Source organism: Notamacropus eugenii, chromosome 3 (assembly GCF_028372415.1).
Source record: "Notamacropus eugenii isolate mMacEug1 chromosome 3, mMacEug1.pri_v2, whole genome shotgun sequence".
Lineage (NCBI taxonomy): Eukaryota > Metazoa > Chordata > Mammalia > Diprotodontia > Macropodidae > Notamacropus > Notamacropus eugenii.
In genome coordinates this window covers 297,275,647-297,290,107 of record NC_092874.1, presented here as the reverse complement: position 1 = coordinate 297,290,107, position 14,461 = coordinate 297,275,647, and the positions used below count along the sequence as shown (strand labels likewise).

At 46.8% G+C, this 14,461-nt stretch overlaps 1 pseudogene; it reads right to left on the bottom strand.

Moving 5' to 3' along the window:
* Positions 1-3,535: 3,535 nt before the first annotated feature.
* LOC140532083 (large ribosomal subunit protein eL29-like) lies at positions 3,536-4,178 on the bottom strand (annotated as a pseudogene).
* Positions 4,179-14,461: the final 10,283 nt, after the last annotated feature.

Sequence of the window (14,461 nt, the reverse complement as noted above, 5' to 3'; positions counted from 1 at the left end):
CCCTCAACCCAGTTTGCTCCCTCTGCTTCTGTTCGCTTACCAGGAAGCTGGCGTCTGAGCAGCCCTGCATAGGAACCTACAGATGGGGTCTTAGTTCTTCCCCATCACAAAGGCTACTGTTTAATTCTTTACTTTGATTTTTTAATCAACAAATTCTAATTTATGCCTATGCAAATATAAATTTTCCCTGGGATCTGTGGCTTCTCCTTGTCCACCTGTTGCTCTTGAGGCCAACTTGGAGTAGTGGGGAAAAGAAGGTGGTATTCTGGTAGAAACTCCCTGGTTAAAGGGTGGCTTCCTTGCTGCTGAGTGAGGCCTGGGAGGGATTGTCCTGGGCATCGAGAGGGAGCTAAGCCCAGGCCTGGGCTGGGAGAAGCAAAGCTGGGTAAGGGAACCAGAGGAGGCTTTCTCATTTCTGCCTACTCCTTTAAAGCTCACCCAAGGCCTCTCCTGGTCTTAATCCTCCCTCAGTGCGCCCAAATTGATGTTTTATACTTCCTTGTGTGTGTCTGCATATCCATACATAAACACACACCTATCCAGACAGACATTCCTCTGTGTGCCTGCTCCATCTTTCAGGAGCAGGACAGCTTTCTAAGGAAAAGAGCTTTGTGTCTGCCTTGGTCTCCCCCATAGCTAGCACAAGGCCTGCCACCCAGCAGACACTTTATCTGAGCATTGCTATTCACTTCAACTCAGGTGTAAAGAAAGAATATACTCTACAGCCTTCTCAACAAGGGGTCACCAGCATGCCTTTGACAGCTCCAGCAAGGGTTAAACACATCACAAACTGCCAGCCGTCCTCTTCCACTTTCAGACAGCTCAAGTTGTTGGGAAATTTGTCCTGAAATCAGGCTGAAATCTATCTTTGGGCATCTTCCACCCACTATTCCTCGTTCTTTCATCCTGGGTCAAGCAGAACACGCTAATCCCCCTTCCACATCACTTTTCAAATAGTAGCATTAGAGAGTGGCTACTGCGTGCCAGCCACTGTGCCGAGCACTTTACAAATATCTCCTTTGATCCACACAACAACCCTGTGAGGTAGGCACCATTTCTAGACCCATTTTGCAGATGAGGAAATGTAGGCACAGAGGTGAAATGACTTGTCCAGGGTCACACAGCTGGTAAGTATCTGAGGGAGAATTTGAACTTGGATCTTCCTGCTTCCAGGTGCAGAGTTCCATCTCCTGTGCCACCTGAAGACAGTTCTCATGGTCCTCTGACAGCTTCTCAAGGGCCTTACACCATGTTCTTGGAGCCCTTCATCATTCTGTTCACCCTTCTCTGAATGCACCTCACCTTGGTCATTTCTTTCCCACACTGTGATGCTCAGGCCTGAACACTGCCCTCTAGCTGTGGTCTCCTCAGGACAGACTTGGGCTGACCTGTTACTGACCCCCCTTCCTAGATCGTAGGCCTCTCCATGCCCCTCAGGAAGGCACTGGTCATTCCAACCATCAAGTTTAACTAGTGATTCACACAGACACTGCTATCCCCTAAAATCCCCAAATCCTTTAACAGGAGCCATGGCTGCATCACCCTCCCCCACTCATTGGTTTTTCTTTTCTAATTCTTGTTGAGGACTCTGCTTTTACCTCCACTGGATATTTTCATTTGGATAGAATCCTAAATTTTAGCTAGCTGAAACCTCCTCCATCCTATCAGTCATGTGACATCTCCACCCCTCCCTCCCAGCTCTAGCATTGGCACATTTGGACAAGCACACCTTGTGCTATTTCACTGAAGTCGTTGATAAAAATGCTGAACAAGCACGGAGAAAAGGGGAGATCCCTGGGGCAATCAGGACAATTCCCCTGAGACCTCCCAGGGAGCTGGCATCAGCTCATTAGCCAGCACTCGACAGGTAGGGCAATGTAACCCGTTAACCCTTTCCAAATCCACCTGTCATCTGAGATTCAGACTTTGCTAAAATCTGACTGCACTTTGCAGAATTGCTCTGATCCAAGCAAAGACTAGCAGCTCATCAGACACCATTTTACAAGGGATCTGGGATCTTGGCAGCGTAGGCAGGAAATGCACATTTTTATCCTGTGCAGTTCTGCCCTCCTGTCACGAAAACAAACTGCTTCGTGGACCAAAGGAGAGATAGTGCTCAGAGTCTGAAAAAGTGCTTGTTCAACTGAGGTTGGAAATGGCTTTCTTGATGGAGCAGTTCCCACCTGCTTGATGAACTCATGCACCTTATATAAAGCAGTGAACAGGAAGGGAGAGTTCAGGATTCTCTGTCCAGAGTCACTTGCCCATAATGTCTCATTGAGGCACAAAGCACAAATGGGGCAAGAACATAAAATCAGGGTTACCTAAGGGACATTTAGAATAGGCTGGAGCTCACCTTGAGATGGGAGAGAAGGGAGAGTGAGGTTAATAAACCTTTGCCTCTATGCTTCTAACTTAAGGGGGGAGTGGTGGGGGGGAAGAGTTTAAAAAGGAAAGTAAGTTAATCTGGGTCCTACAATTACCTAAAGGTAACCTGTCCAATCCAGTAGGCAGAGATGCAGAGATTTTACAGAGCTCTAGGGAGCCCAGCCTCTTAACAGGCATGACCTGGATGAAGATCCCGACCAGGAGACTGAGAAAGGGCAGTCAAACATGAAGGAAGAAAAACAGGTGAGGTTGGACTCATGAAAACCTGGAGAGAAAAGAGTGGGAAGGAGAAGAAGACCCTGGATTCAATCCTGGGTCCGTTACTCTTCTCTCTTCATTCTACTTCACTCAGTGATCTCATCAGCTGCCATGGATTGAATCACCCTCTCCATGCTCATGATTTCTCAAATCTACCTATTCTGCCTAAAACCCTGTGCTGACCTCCAGTCTTTCATCTCTCGTTGCTTTGTTGATGCCACAAATTGGATGTCGTGTAGACATTTTCAACTCAACATGTCCAAAACAGAACTCTTCATCTTCCCCCTATTCTTTCCCCTCCTACCTTCCCTATTACTGTAGAGGGCACCACCATCTTCCAGGCTCCTAACCTTGGCATCATCTTCAAATCCTAACTTCTGTCCAAGGGATTGCCAAAGATTGTCCAATTTACCTCTGCAACATCTCTTGTGGATTTCAGCTTTGCAGCACCTCTCATCAGTTTCACCTCTCCAACATCCCTTGCAGATTTCACCCTTCAACATCTCTCAGATTTCATCTTTGCAGCATCTCTGATCAGTTTTACCTCTCCAACATCTCTTGTCCATTTCAGCTTTGCAACATTTGTCATCAATTTCACCTCTCCAACATCTCTTGTCCATTTCAGCTTTGCAGCACCTCTCATCAATTTCACCTCTCCAATATCTCTCACAGATTTCATCTTTACAGCATCTCTCATCGGTTTCACCTCTCCAATATGTCATGCAGATTTCACCCTTCAACGTCTCTTGCAGATTTCACCTTGGCACCATCTCTCCTCAGGCTCACCTCTGCAGCATCTTTCAAAAACAGAACTTTCTTCTCTGATGCTGCCCCTACCCTAGTCCAGGCCTCATCTCCTGTGCACTGTTGTTTTCTTATGACTCACCATTTATTTTATTTGTACAAAGTAGTGAAGAATCATACCATGGCTGGGGGAAAATGATGTTTTAGGATTTAAACAAGTTCTTTCATTTTGAAACATCTCTTTTGAAGGCTTGGGACTAGCAATTTTAGCTCCAGCATCTTTGGGTTTGGACTCAGCAGGCTTCCCAGCCTTGGAATCACTGGGCTCTGTGTCCTTAGAATCAGACTTGGCTGCCGTGGGATCAGACTTGGTGACCTTGATGGCAGACTTGGTGACCTTAAGGTCAGTGCGCTTTGGAGCCTTAGAGTCAGGCTTCATGATCCTGAAGCCTGGACGTTTGGTGGCAACCCTAGGGCCTGGATGCTTAGTGGCCATCTTGTGGCCAGCATGCTGGGCACTCGCCTCAGGGATCTTAGCCCTAAGAAGTTTGACCTCGAAGGCCTTGGTGGCTTCATGGCTTCTGCTTGGACCTTGGGAATTGTTTGGTTTTTTTGGTTTACATCTTCTTCAGCTCCTTCTTGTGTTTCTTGGCAAAGCATGTGTTTCTCAGAAACTTGGAGTTGACCCATCTCAGAGACATGTATCACCGTGACTTAGGTTTCCTGATGCCATTTCTGTGCCATTTTTGTGATTGGTTGTGGCTGGTATGGTTCTTAGACTTAGCCATCTTTACACAACAACCTTCACTAACAGGCATTCCACCCACTAGAAGAAGTCAAAGCTAGAGACAGGAAAGGTCATGCCTGCACTACTGCAGTATTTCCTGGTGGATGTGCCTCCCTCAAGTCTCTCCCTCCTCCTTCCAGTTGTCAAACTGATTTTCCTGAGGTGCAGGTCTATGCCACTCAACTCCTCAATAAACCTGTGACTCTCTATTGCCTCCAGGATCAAATACAGAATCCTCTCTGAACGAGAGTTCAAAACCCTCCCTAACCTAGCCCTCTCCTGCCTTTCCACTCATCTCCCACTTCACTCCCCACTTCTTCAATCCAGTGACACTGGCCTCCTGACTCTTCCTTGCACATGACCGTCCATCTTCCATGCTGGGAATGTTGTCCCTCCTTTTCTCTGCTTCCCTAGCTCCCTTCAAGCACCAGTTAAAATCTTACCTTCTACAAGAAGCCTCCCCCAACTCGCCTTAATTCTATCTTCTGCTGACTTTTTCCTCTTTTTTCAGTACATTCTTTGTACTCATTTTTTGCACATTGTCTCTCTCATCAGATTGTGAGGCCCTTGAGGGCAGGCACCCTGTTTTTGTCTTTCTTTCTATTCCTACCTTTTAACACACCTGGTGCATGATAAGTATTTAATAAATATTTATTGACTGAATGATCCTATTAAAAGCTGCAGAGTGATGGATGGAGGATGAGGACTGAGAGGGGACTGAGAGAGGATCGGACAGTCAAGAAGTCACCAGTTTGGGTGGAATAATGAGGTTGGAGGCCAGACTACAGAGGGTAAAGAGAGTGAAAGAAAGGAAGTGAATGTGCCTCTTGTAGACAATGTACCCAATCAATAAACATTCCTCAATCCAGCAGAGGACATGAGGGACAGAAACATCCAAATGTGGTCAATGGTAACCTCATTTCTTACACAAACACCAACACATCTGTTGCATTTTTAGTATTTTTGTTATCTCCTTGGCAGTTTCGTTTTTGATATATACTCTCGGGGTGGTTCAATCTCACACCTAGATTGCTGGAAATTTAGCTTTTCCTTCCACAATTTTTCTTCATGATCTTCCATCGCCCTAATTCAGGTTTTGGGAACGAGGTCATGTTCTAAACCTGTGTTGCCCTTGGTTGCCACATTTCTCTATTTGATAATGGGATCAGGTGGTGCTTGGCTAAATATTTTCTAGGATATTTTGACCTCCTCTAGGTGGCAATTGCTTTATGTTGATTCAATTTCTGCCCTTTCCTTCCTCTGTTTCCTACTTTTCACCACTTTTCACTTACTTGAGTGGGTCAAGTTGAAGCTATTTGGATTGCATGCCATCTTATCTTTCTCTCTAATTTGGGGGTTTTGTCCTCTGCTTTAACAAGATGATTTGACTGCAAAGATTATTCAGAAATGATTCCCACATCGATAACCAATCATTTCTTATCCATTAAGATACATTTTAGGCTGAGATTGTTTGGCATTTGCCACATCCAGGGATTTCCTACACTCATGTTTTTTGTTTTTGTGTTTTAAATTAATTTATTTATTTAACTTTTAACATTCATTTTCACAAAATTTTGGGTTCCAAATTTTCTCCCCATTTCTCCCCTTCCCCCTAAAACGCCAAGCATTCTAATTGCCCCAATCACCAGTCTGCCCTCTCTTCTTGCCCTTCCCTTGTCCCCATCTTCTCTTTTGTCCTGTAGGGCCAGATAACTTTCTATACCCCATTACCTGTATTTCTTATTTGCTAGTAGCAAGAAAAATACTTGACAGTTGTTCCTAAAACTTTGAATTCCAACTTCTCTTCATCCCTCCCTCCCCAACCATTCCCTTTGGGAAGGCAAGCAATTCACTATAGGCCATATCTGTGTAGTTTTGCAAGTGACTTCCATAATAGTCGTGTTGTGTAAGACTAACTATATTTCCCTCCATCCTATCCTGCCCCGCATTGCTTCTATTCTCTCTTTTGATCCTGTCCCTCCCTAAGTGTTGACTTCAAATTGCTCCCTCCTTCCACTGCCCTCCCTTCTATCATCCCTCCCACCCTGCTGATCCCATTCTCCCCCACTTTCCTGTATTGTAGGATAGGTTTTCATACCAAAACGAGTGTGCATTTTATTCCTTCCTTTAGTCGAATGTGATGAGAGTAAGCTTCATGTTTTTCTCTCTCCTCCCCTCTTTTTCCCTCCACTGAAAAGTCTTTTGCTTGCCTCTTTTATGAGAAATAATTTGCCCCATTCCATTTCTCCCTTTCTCCTCCCAATATATTTCTCTCTTGCTGCTTAATTTCATTTCTTTAAGATATGATCCCATCCTATTTAATTCACTCTGTGCTCTGTGTGTGTGTGCGTGCATGTGTCTGTGTGTGTGTGTGTGTGTGTGTGTGTGTGTGTGTAATCCTACCAATTCCCCAAATACTGAAAAGTTTCAAGAGTTACAAATATTGTCTTTCCATGTAGGAATGTAAACAGTTCAACTTTAGTAAGTCCCTTTGACTTCTCTTTGCTGTTTACCTTTTCATGCTTCTCTTCATTCTTGTGTTTGAAAGTCAGATTTTCTTTTCAGCTCTGGTCTTTTCATCAAGAATGCTTGAAAGTCCTCTATTTTGTTGAAAGACCATTGTTTCCCCTGAAGTATTATACTCAGTTTTGCTGGGTAGGTGATTCTTGGTTTTGGTCCTACTTCCTTTGACTTTGGGAATATCATATTCCACGCTCTTTGATCCCTTAATGTAGAAGCTGCTAGATCTTGTGTTATCCTGATTGTATTGCCACAATATTTGAATTGTTTCTTTCCAGCTGCTTGCAATATTTTCTCCTTGACCTGGGAACTCTGGAATTTGGCCACAATGTTCCTAGGAGTTTCTCTTTTTGGATGTCTTTCAGGTAGTGATCAGTGGATTCTTTCAATATTTATTTTGCCCTCTCATTCGAGAATATCAGGGCAGTTTTCCTTGATAATTTCATGAAAGATGATGTCCAGGCTCTTGTTTTGATCACGGCTTTCAGGTAGTCCCATAATTTTTAAATTGTCTCTCCTGGATCTATTTTCTAGGTCAGTGTTTTTCCAATGAGGTATTTCATGTTATCTTCCATTTGTTCATTCTTTTGGTTTTGTTTTGTGATTTCTTGGTTTCTCATAAAGTCATTAGCCTCCATCTGTTCCATTCTAATTTTGAAAGAACTATTTTCTTCAGTGAGCTTTTGGACATCCTTTTCCATTTGACTGATTCTGCTTTTTCAAGCATTCTTCTCCTCATTGGCTTTTTGAACCTCTTTTGCCAATTGAGTTAGGCTATTTTTAAAGGTGTTATTTTCTTCAGCATCTTTTTGGGTCTCTTTTAGCAAGGTGTTGACCTGCTTTTCCTGTTTTTCTTGCATCTCTCTCATTTCTCTTCCCAGTTTTCCCTCCACCTCTCTAACTTGATTTTCAAAATCCTTTTTGAGCTCTTCCATGGCCTCAGCCCCTTGAATATTGATTTTGGACGTTTGGGATACAGAAGCCTTGACTTCTATGTCTTTCCCTGATGGTAAGCCTCGTTCTTCCTCATCTGAAAGGATGGGAAGAGATATCTGTTCACCAAGAAAGTAACCTTCTCTGGTCTTATTTTTTTTTCCATTTTTTGGGCATTTTCACAACCAGTTACTTGACTCTTGGGTCCTTTGTCAAGAGTAGGGTATACTTTGAGAATCTGTGAGATCTCAGTTGCTCCAAGGTGGCACGATCAAGCATGTGCTGCTCTGGACGCAGAAAGGGATTTTTATGTCCAGAATCTTAGCAATTACCTCTCCACAGCCACCTAGCCTCCAGTTCCATCAAGTCAGCACTGGGGGCTGATTTTCAGATAAGCTGTATGGGCAGGTGGAACGGGACGAGTTAGAGCCAACCCCTATCCATTTCAGGACGCCACACTGAGAGCCTGCCTAGATAACCTAGGGGCTTGTCAGTAGGGGTGGAACTAGATGGATTTCAGGAGGAAGGGTCTCGTCTTTGTTTGCAACGTGGCAGTTCTTTGTCCTGGCTCCGGATGTCCAGTGGAGAAGACACCCATATAAGGAAAGGTGATAGGTGATAGGTTCAATGTGAAAGGTGATAGCTGATAGGTTCAACGTAAGGCTTAGGAATGTTTTACATAAAGACTACATATGCATGTGAATGAGATGAAATAAACGGAGTCTTCACCACCTTTGTCTCCCGCCCCATTTCATTACTCACGAGATCAAGGCCTCTTGCTGGACAAGAGCCTTGGGTCGCGGTCAGGGGTTCCCGTAAATGGTCTAGGGGACCCCAACAGGCAGGGCCGCCATTCAGTGTGAGACAAAGACCAGCTAGGCCAGGTCCTCCACCCAGGGCTGAGGTAAGACTCAGCTCTTCAGTGCCCCCAGGGGTTTTTACGCTGTATGGGCTGCTGTGCACTCTCTGTGGCTGCTGCCTGCTGCTGGAGCTATAGGAAGGCCCTTCTCCCTTCCTGGCCAACTGAATAAACCACATCACAGATCTTTGGCGCCTGTGGGTTGAGGGATCTGAGAACCTGCTGCTGCAACTGGAGACTCCACAACTGGAAATTCCACTCCTGAGGTGTCCTCCTTCCAGAGTCTCATCGCGTTGCTCCACGCCACATCAGGCGGGCAAGGCCAGGCTGGGCTCCACGCTCCGCTCAGCGTCCAGCACAAACGATGTTTCTGTGGGCCTTTCAGGTCACCGTAGGCTGAAAATCTCCTCCAGTCTGTTGTTCTCCACTTCTGCTGCTCCATGATTTGTTGAGAGTCCCTCTCTACAGGTATTTTGTGGGCTGTGTGGGGAGACCCTACATAAGTGTGTTTTTCTAGTCCCCCATCTTGGCTCCGCCACCCCACTCATGTTTTTTCATTTAAACGAAAATCCACCTCTGGTCTCCCTTATCTATGGGAAAAAAAACCCTTATAATAAATATATACAATTCAAATTCCTGCAATTAAATTTTTTTCTTTTCTTCTAACTCTTCCTGAAACAAGTATTTCTGCTACATAGATGACTGAACTCTTTCCTTTCCTAATCCTAGGTTACACTTTGCAATGTCTTTTTTGCCATTTTCTCTGCCCACCTTTGCACTGAAATCACCAAATATCAAGGTGTATCTTGACTTCATCTGGAGAAATCTACCATTTTTTTCATAGAATTTCTTGACCTCATCTTTTGCTCTGATGTTGACTCCAAAGTTCCAAGGAGGTTTCGGGAGCTGCTGTATTTGCGTTTGGCTAATGAGATCTGTAAAGTAAGTAGGCTGAATCACCTGAGTCACTTCTTGTTTGTTAGATCCAATGATATCAATCCTTTTCTTGATTTCTCAAAGAGCCTGTGAGCCATCCTTCCATTTCCTGATTTCTGTGGCTTCATTTATAGCAAAAATGTCAATATTGATACACATGCTATCCTCCAATGGAATGCTGAATAGGAATCAATGGAGAAGGATCTCACATTTAAGGAAGTGCAGTTCAACTGAAGTTCAAACTATACCCAAAGGACTATACAACTGTGTTATATGTACCCTTTGACCCAGCAATACCACTACTAGGTCTGTATTCCAAAGAGATCATAAAGAAGGGAAAGGACCCACATGCACAAAAATGTTTATAGCAGCTTTTTGTGAGAGCAAAGTATTGGAAATTGAAGGGATGCTCATCGATTGGGAAATGGCTGAACAAGCTGGGGTGTATGAATGGAGTGGAATACTACTGTGCTATGAGAGTCATGAGTAGGCTGATTTCAGAAAAACCTGGAAAGGCTCACATGAACTCATGCTGAGTGAAGTGAGCAGAACTACGAGAACATTGTACACAGTAACAGCCACTTTGTGTGATAAGTAACTTTGATAGACTTCGTTCTTCTGAGAAGTACAAGGCTCTAAGACAATTCCAAAAGACTCGTTGGAAGAAATGACATCGACCTCCAGACAAAGAACTGTGAAGTCTGACTGCAGATTTAAGAGCACTATTTTTCTCTGTTTTTCTTTCTCGTTTTTCCCTTTTCTTCTGATTCTTCTTTCACAACATGACTAATGTGGAAACGCGCGTAATATGATTGTCCACATATAGCCTATATCAGAGCGTTTTCTGTCTTGGGGAAAGGGAAGGGGAGACGAAAGGAGAAAATGATTCTGGAACTCAAAACCTTATAAAAGTGAATGCTGAAAAGAAGTATTTTTTTAAATAGAAAAGAAAATGAGGTTCAAAGCTGCAATTTCATAGCCACCTTCTGCTTCCTTTTCTGACACTGTCTGTTATCACTGGAGTCCTGCAAGAGGGATGCCCACAAATTTTGTCTTTTTGTTTTAGGAATTGCCATGGCCAAAAGTCACCACCTGGTGGCGAGCCCATAGCTAAGACTGCTCAGGATCCTCATGCTCCTATCTCAGCAGCCTCCTCTTGTCCGATGCCTTCCCTGCCCCAGTTGTCAGGGTTCTCGCCATCCTCATACTGACTCATTCATGTACACGGAACAGAAGAGACGCTCTCTGAGGACAGAGGCCACTTCACTGCTCTTTCTGTATCTCAGTCCCTACAATGTAGCAAGAACTTCTCAGATTATACAGAGCTGAATGGACTTACCACCTCCACACTGATCTGGGGCTTCCATTCCCCATTATCCATTGTGGTGTCCGATCCTTCCTATCCCAGAGATCATTCTCCTCAAAAGAGAAAATAGAAGTAAAGGAGAAGATTGTATCAGCTCATTTATGCCAATCCCTTCCTTGTACTTTCTCTTACCTGCAACATAGCTTGCTTGCAATGCACTCGCACGCACGCACACACACACACACACACACACACACACACACGCAGAAATTTACACTTGAATCTAAAATATTGAAGCGAGTTAGACCTAATTATGGGAAATCGAATGATTCCAACCATTCTCAAGTTATTTCCATTTTTTTAAGAGCTGGAGTGGGAGGATAAGAAGGTAGTCTAATCGGCACCCAAATAAAGGATGTTGAGAAATAAAACAGATATTAAGGTACTTGTGGAATTCACACACGAGGTTTACGTGGACCCACTCCCCGCGCGCGCCCCCGCCTCAGCTCGCCACCGCTTTGCCCCCGCGCCCCATTGTCCGCCCGCCCCACGTTCGCCCCGCGTTCCCCCAATGTTCCTCCCGCGTGTCCACGGTAGCGGCCGACGCGGACGCGATCGCGGCTGGCGGGCGGGGGAGGGTCGGAGCCGTTTCTGCAGGTACCTTCTCTGCATGTACCCGGGCGGGTCAGGGCCGGGAGAGGAGGGGGCGGGGGAGGGGCCACGGCTCGGGCACGGTGCCCTCCTCTGTGCCAGGACACGGCCGCCCCCCCAAACCTGGGCACAGAGGCGGCCCCTCCCCTTGTCTGCCCCCCAAAACTGGGCACAGCTCTCCCGCCAGAGTTGCCCCTGGTGCAGCTGCCTCTGGTTCATCCCCTAACCTCTCCCCCAAATCCCCAGCATCCAGGGATGTCGGTAACTGAGTTGGGTCCCTCGGTGCCAGGCCTGCTTGCCCCCTTGCTTCCTCTCCCCACAAACAACCCCAAAATGGAGTTGCCCAGGCCCGGACTCACTTCCCAGTGCCAAGGTCTGGCATGCCTTTCCACCTCCCTCTGGGCCAAAGTTGTGTTGATTTTCCCAGTGAGTGTGTGCATACACGTGTCTGTGTGACTTGTGTGTATTTGGAGAGGGTGGGAGAGCTGGCAACAGTCCCGTGCCCAGACCTGATGCACCCTGTCCCCTGGCCCCAGATGCCCCCCTTGGCTGGCCAGACTGGGACTCATCACCCACTCTTTGCCTGGTTTTGGCCAGGCTCATCCTCCCAGTGCCAGAGGCCAGCTGCTCTCCAGCTTACCCTCTAACGTGGGGCATCCCCAGCCCGGGGATGATCCTCCCAGGATGAAGGCCCTGCTGCCCCTGGCTCACTGGGTGACCCTGCCGGAGCATCATGGCCCCCTTCCTAGTTCCTCCCTGAAGGAAATCCTCTCAGGCCACTGGCCACTTCCCTCCACTTCCCCTGAACTTTGCAGAGCTGAACCAAACTCAGACTCCCGGCACGTGCAAGTGATCCCTTTTCTTTGGGTTAGCAGCTCCTGAAAAGGACTGTGGAGGGTGTTGTGGGTCATCGCTGGGCAGATGAGAGAAGGCCAGGCTGCTCCACGCTGGAGCTATTGAAAAGTGTCAATGTTTGTGGATGAAACCTTGCCAATCCCCCAGGCCCTTTCTGGGCAGCCTGGAAGAGTCTGTCCATCTCTGGCCCTGCAAATTCTGTTCACAGTCTGGGCAGATCCTGTGTGCTCACCAGCCTGAGCCAACAGGAGTCCATCCCTGTGGGTCAGTGACTGCCAGAGCAAGACAGTAGGTGGCCTTCAGATGAAAGTCACTTGGCTGGGGAGGCATGTGAAGGTTCAAGGCAGGGGGATGGTAGCATCTTGGCCTGACAGTCCCCAGGAGACTGTGGGAGACTAGTGAGATTCTGGGTAAAATCAGCTCTCATTTGCACATAACAGGATGGAGTGGGGTGAGTCAGGATAAAGCAGAGGGATGTAGGGGGCAGGTGCCCCAGGTTCTAACACCACCCTGGCCCTGCTGGTGACCATGTGATGGCAGATGAGGCAGTATCTTTCTAAACTGGGCTTTTATCCTCTCACATGAAAACAAAGGACTCTTCTTGATGAGCGCCACCTTATTGGGGGCCAGTACTGTGACTGCCTCTGAAATCTTCAAGGGCCCTTTCAATACTAATATTCTATGGTTGTAGGTCAGCATAGGAAGTAGTAGCAGAGAGAGAGTTCTGCCTTTACTGGGCCTGCAACCATGCCTTGTGCTGTTCAAAACATGGGGGTTTTTTGAGGGGGGGAGGGCAGAGCAGGGATTAGATTATGATGACAGAGGGTAGGGTTGGCTTTTCCCTTTGACTGTAGAATTCAGAATAGTCAAGAGCTTAGATTCTCTGTCTTTATGATACTGGAATGCTGAAGATAAGGCTACCTGGCAGACCGGGGGCTTTCCTTGGCAATTTGGGGGGTGCCCATACAGCCTTTTCAGGCCTCCCCTGGGATGTGGTTAGGTTTGTATCCACAACAGCCTGACTACTAGCTGTACTGCTTTGTTTGAGGCCTCGGGCAAAGACTCCACCCAAGCATGGGGGAGGGAGGGTGAGAGCTGATGCTGATGCCCGAGTGGGTGGGCATTCAAAGACTCCAGTGGGGCAGACTTGATTACCATGTGGGGGTGGAAGCTAGCAAGGGACATCAGGCCAGCTGTCTGCCTTGGCTGCTGCCGATTTCCCTCTTCCTGTCCTTGCCAAGTGGGCACCCCATCTTCAGAGAAGCTCACGGGTCGACCAAATGGGCTTCCTTAGCCAGGGAGACATGTGGTTTCTTGCTTTTTAGGACAAGTCTAGTAGGAACTCTCCCTGCTAGCCAAACCAGGCCTTCTTGTTCTCCCAACTGGCAGAGACATCCATTGGGGTCTCTGTCCCACGACCCAAGCAAGCATCTTGGAAATGAAAGCAGTAACCCCCAGAATACAGCTTCTGGCAAAGGTCACAGGCCCTCCAAAATCAAGGTTGGGTATATTAGAGATGGTTTTATAGCATGGATAGACTAGGAAACCAAGCTGAGATCCCCTACAACCTGGTCTCGTCTGTAATCTGAGTTAGGGGTGGTCTAATTCATGTTCATGACATCCATGTCTCCTAAGGCTGGGACAGCCTCCCTTTTGTATCAGCCCTCTGTCACTGAAACTTTGCTTGTGCAATCCTTGACAATTCAGAAATCCCTGAGGAGGCAGTGAGGTTGGAGCTGAGGGAGCTGGGGGACAGGAAGGCCCAGGGCCTGCTTTGGAGGCTCTTCCTCCAAAGAGGTATGGGGACCCCTGGAGAATTTACCACTTGTCTGTTTACTCATTTGTAAAATGAGTTCAATAATCCAGTTGTCCATTGAGGGCTCTTACTAAAGAAACACATGACCTAAGGGGTGGGGTTAGTATCTGATGGTTAGCTTGGACCCCATCCACCCTCCAGAATGATCACAGAACTGGGTGCTGTTGGGGATGAGGGGAAACAAAGACATGGAAGGGAAAGCAGGCCTTTCCCTCAGAGTTAACAACTATGGCGAGAAGGAAATTGTGTGTGTGCGAAGCGACCTGAGAACAATCCCAAGGCAAGTGTCAAAACCCCAGATTCAGTAAAGACACCAAGGGAGACATTCCAAATGGAGGCTGGAGAGAGAGTGGGGGCAGCGCTTCACCAGGGAAGCCACCTGCAAGAAGATGTCACGGCCAGCTCAGG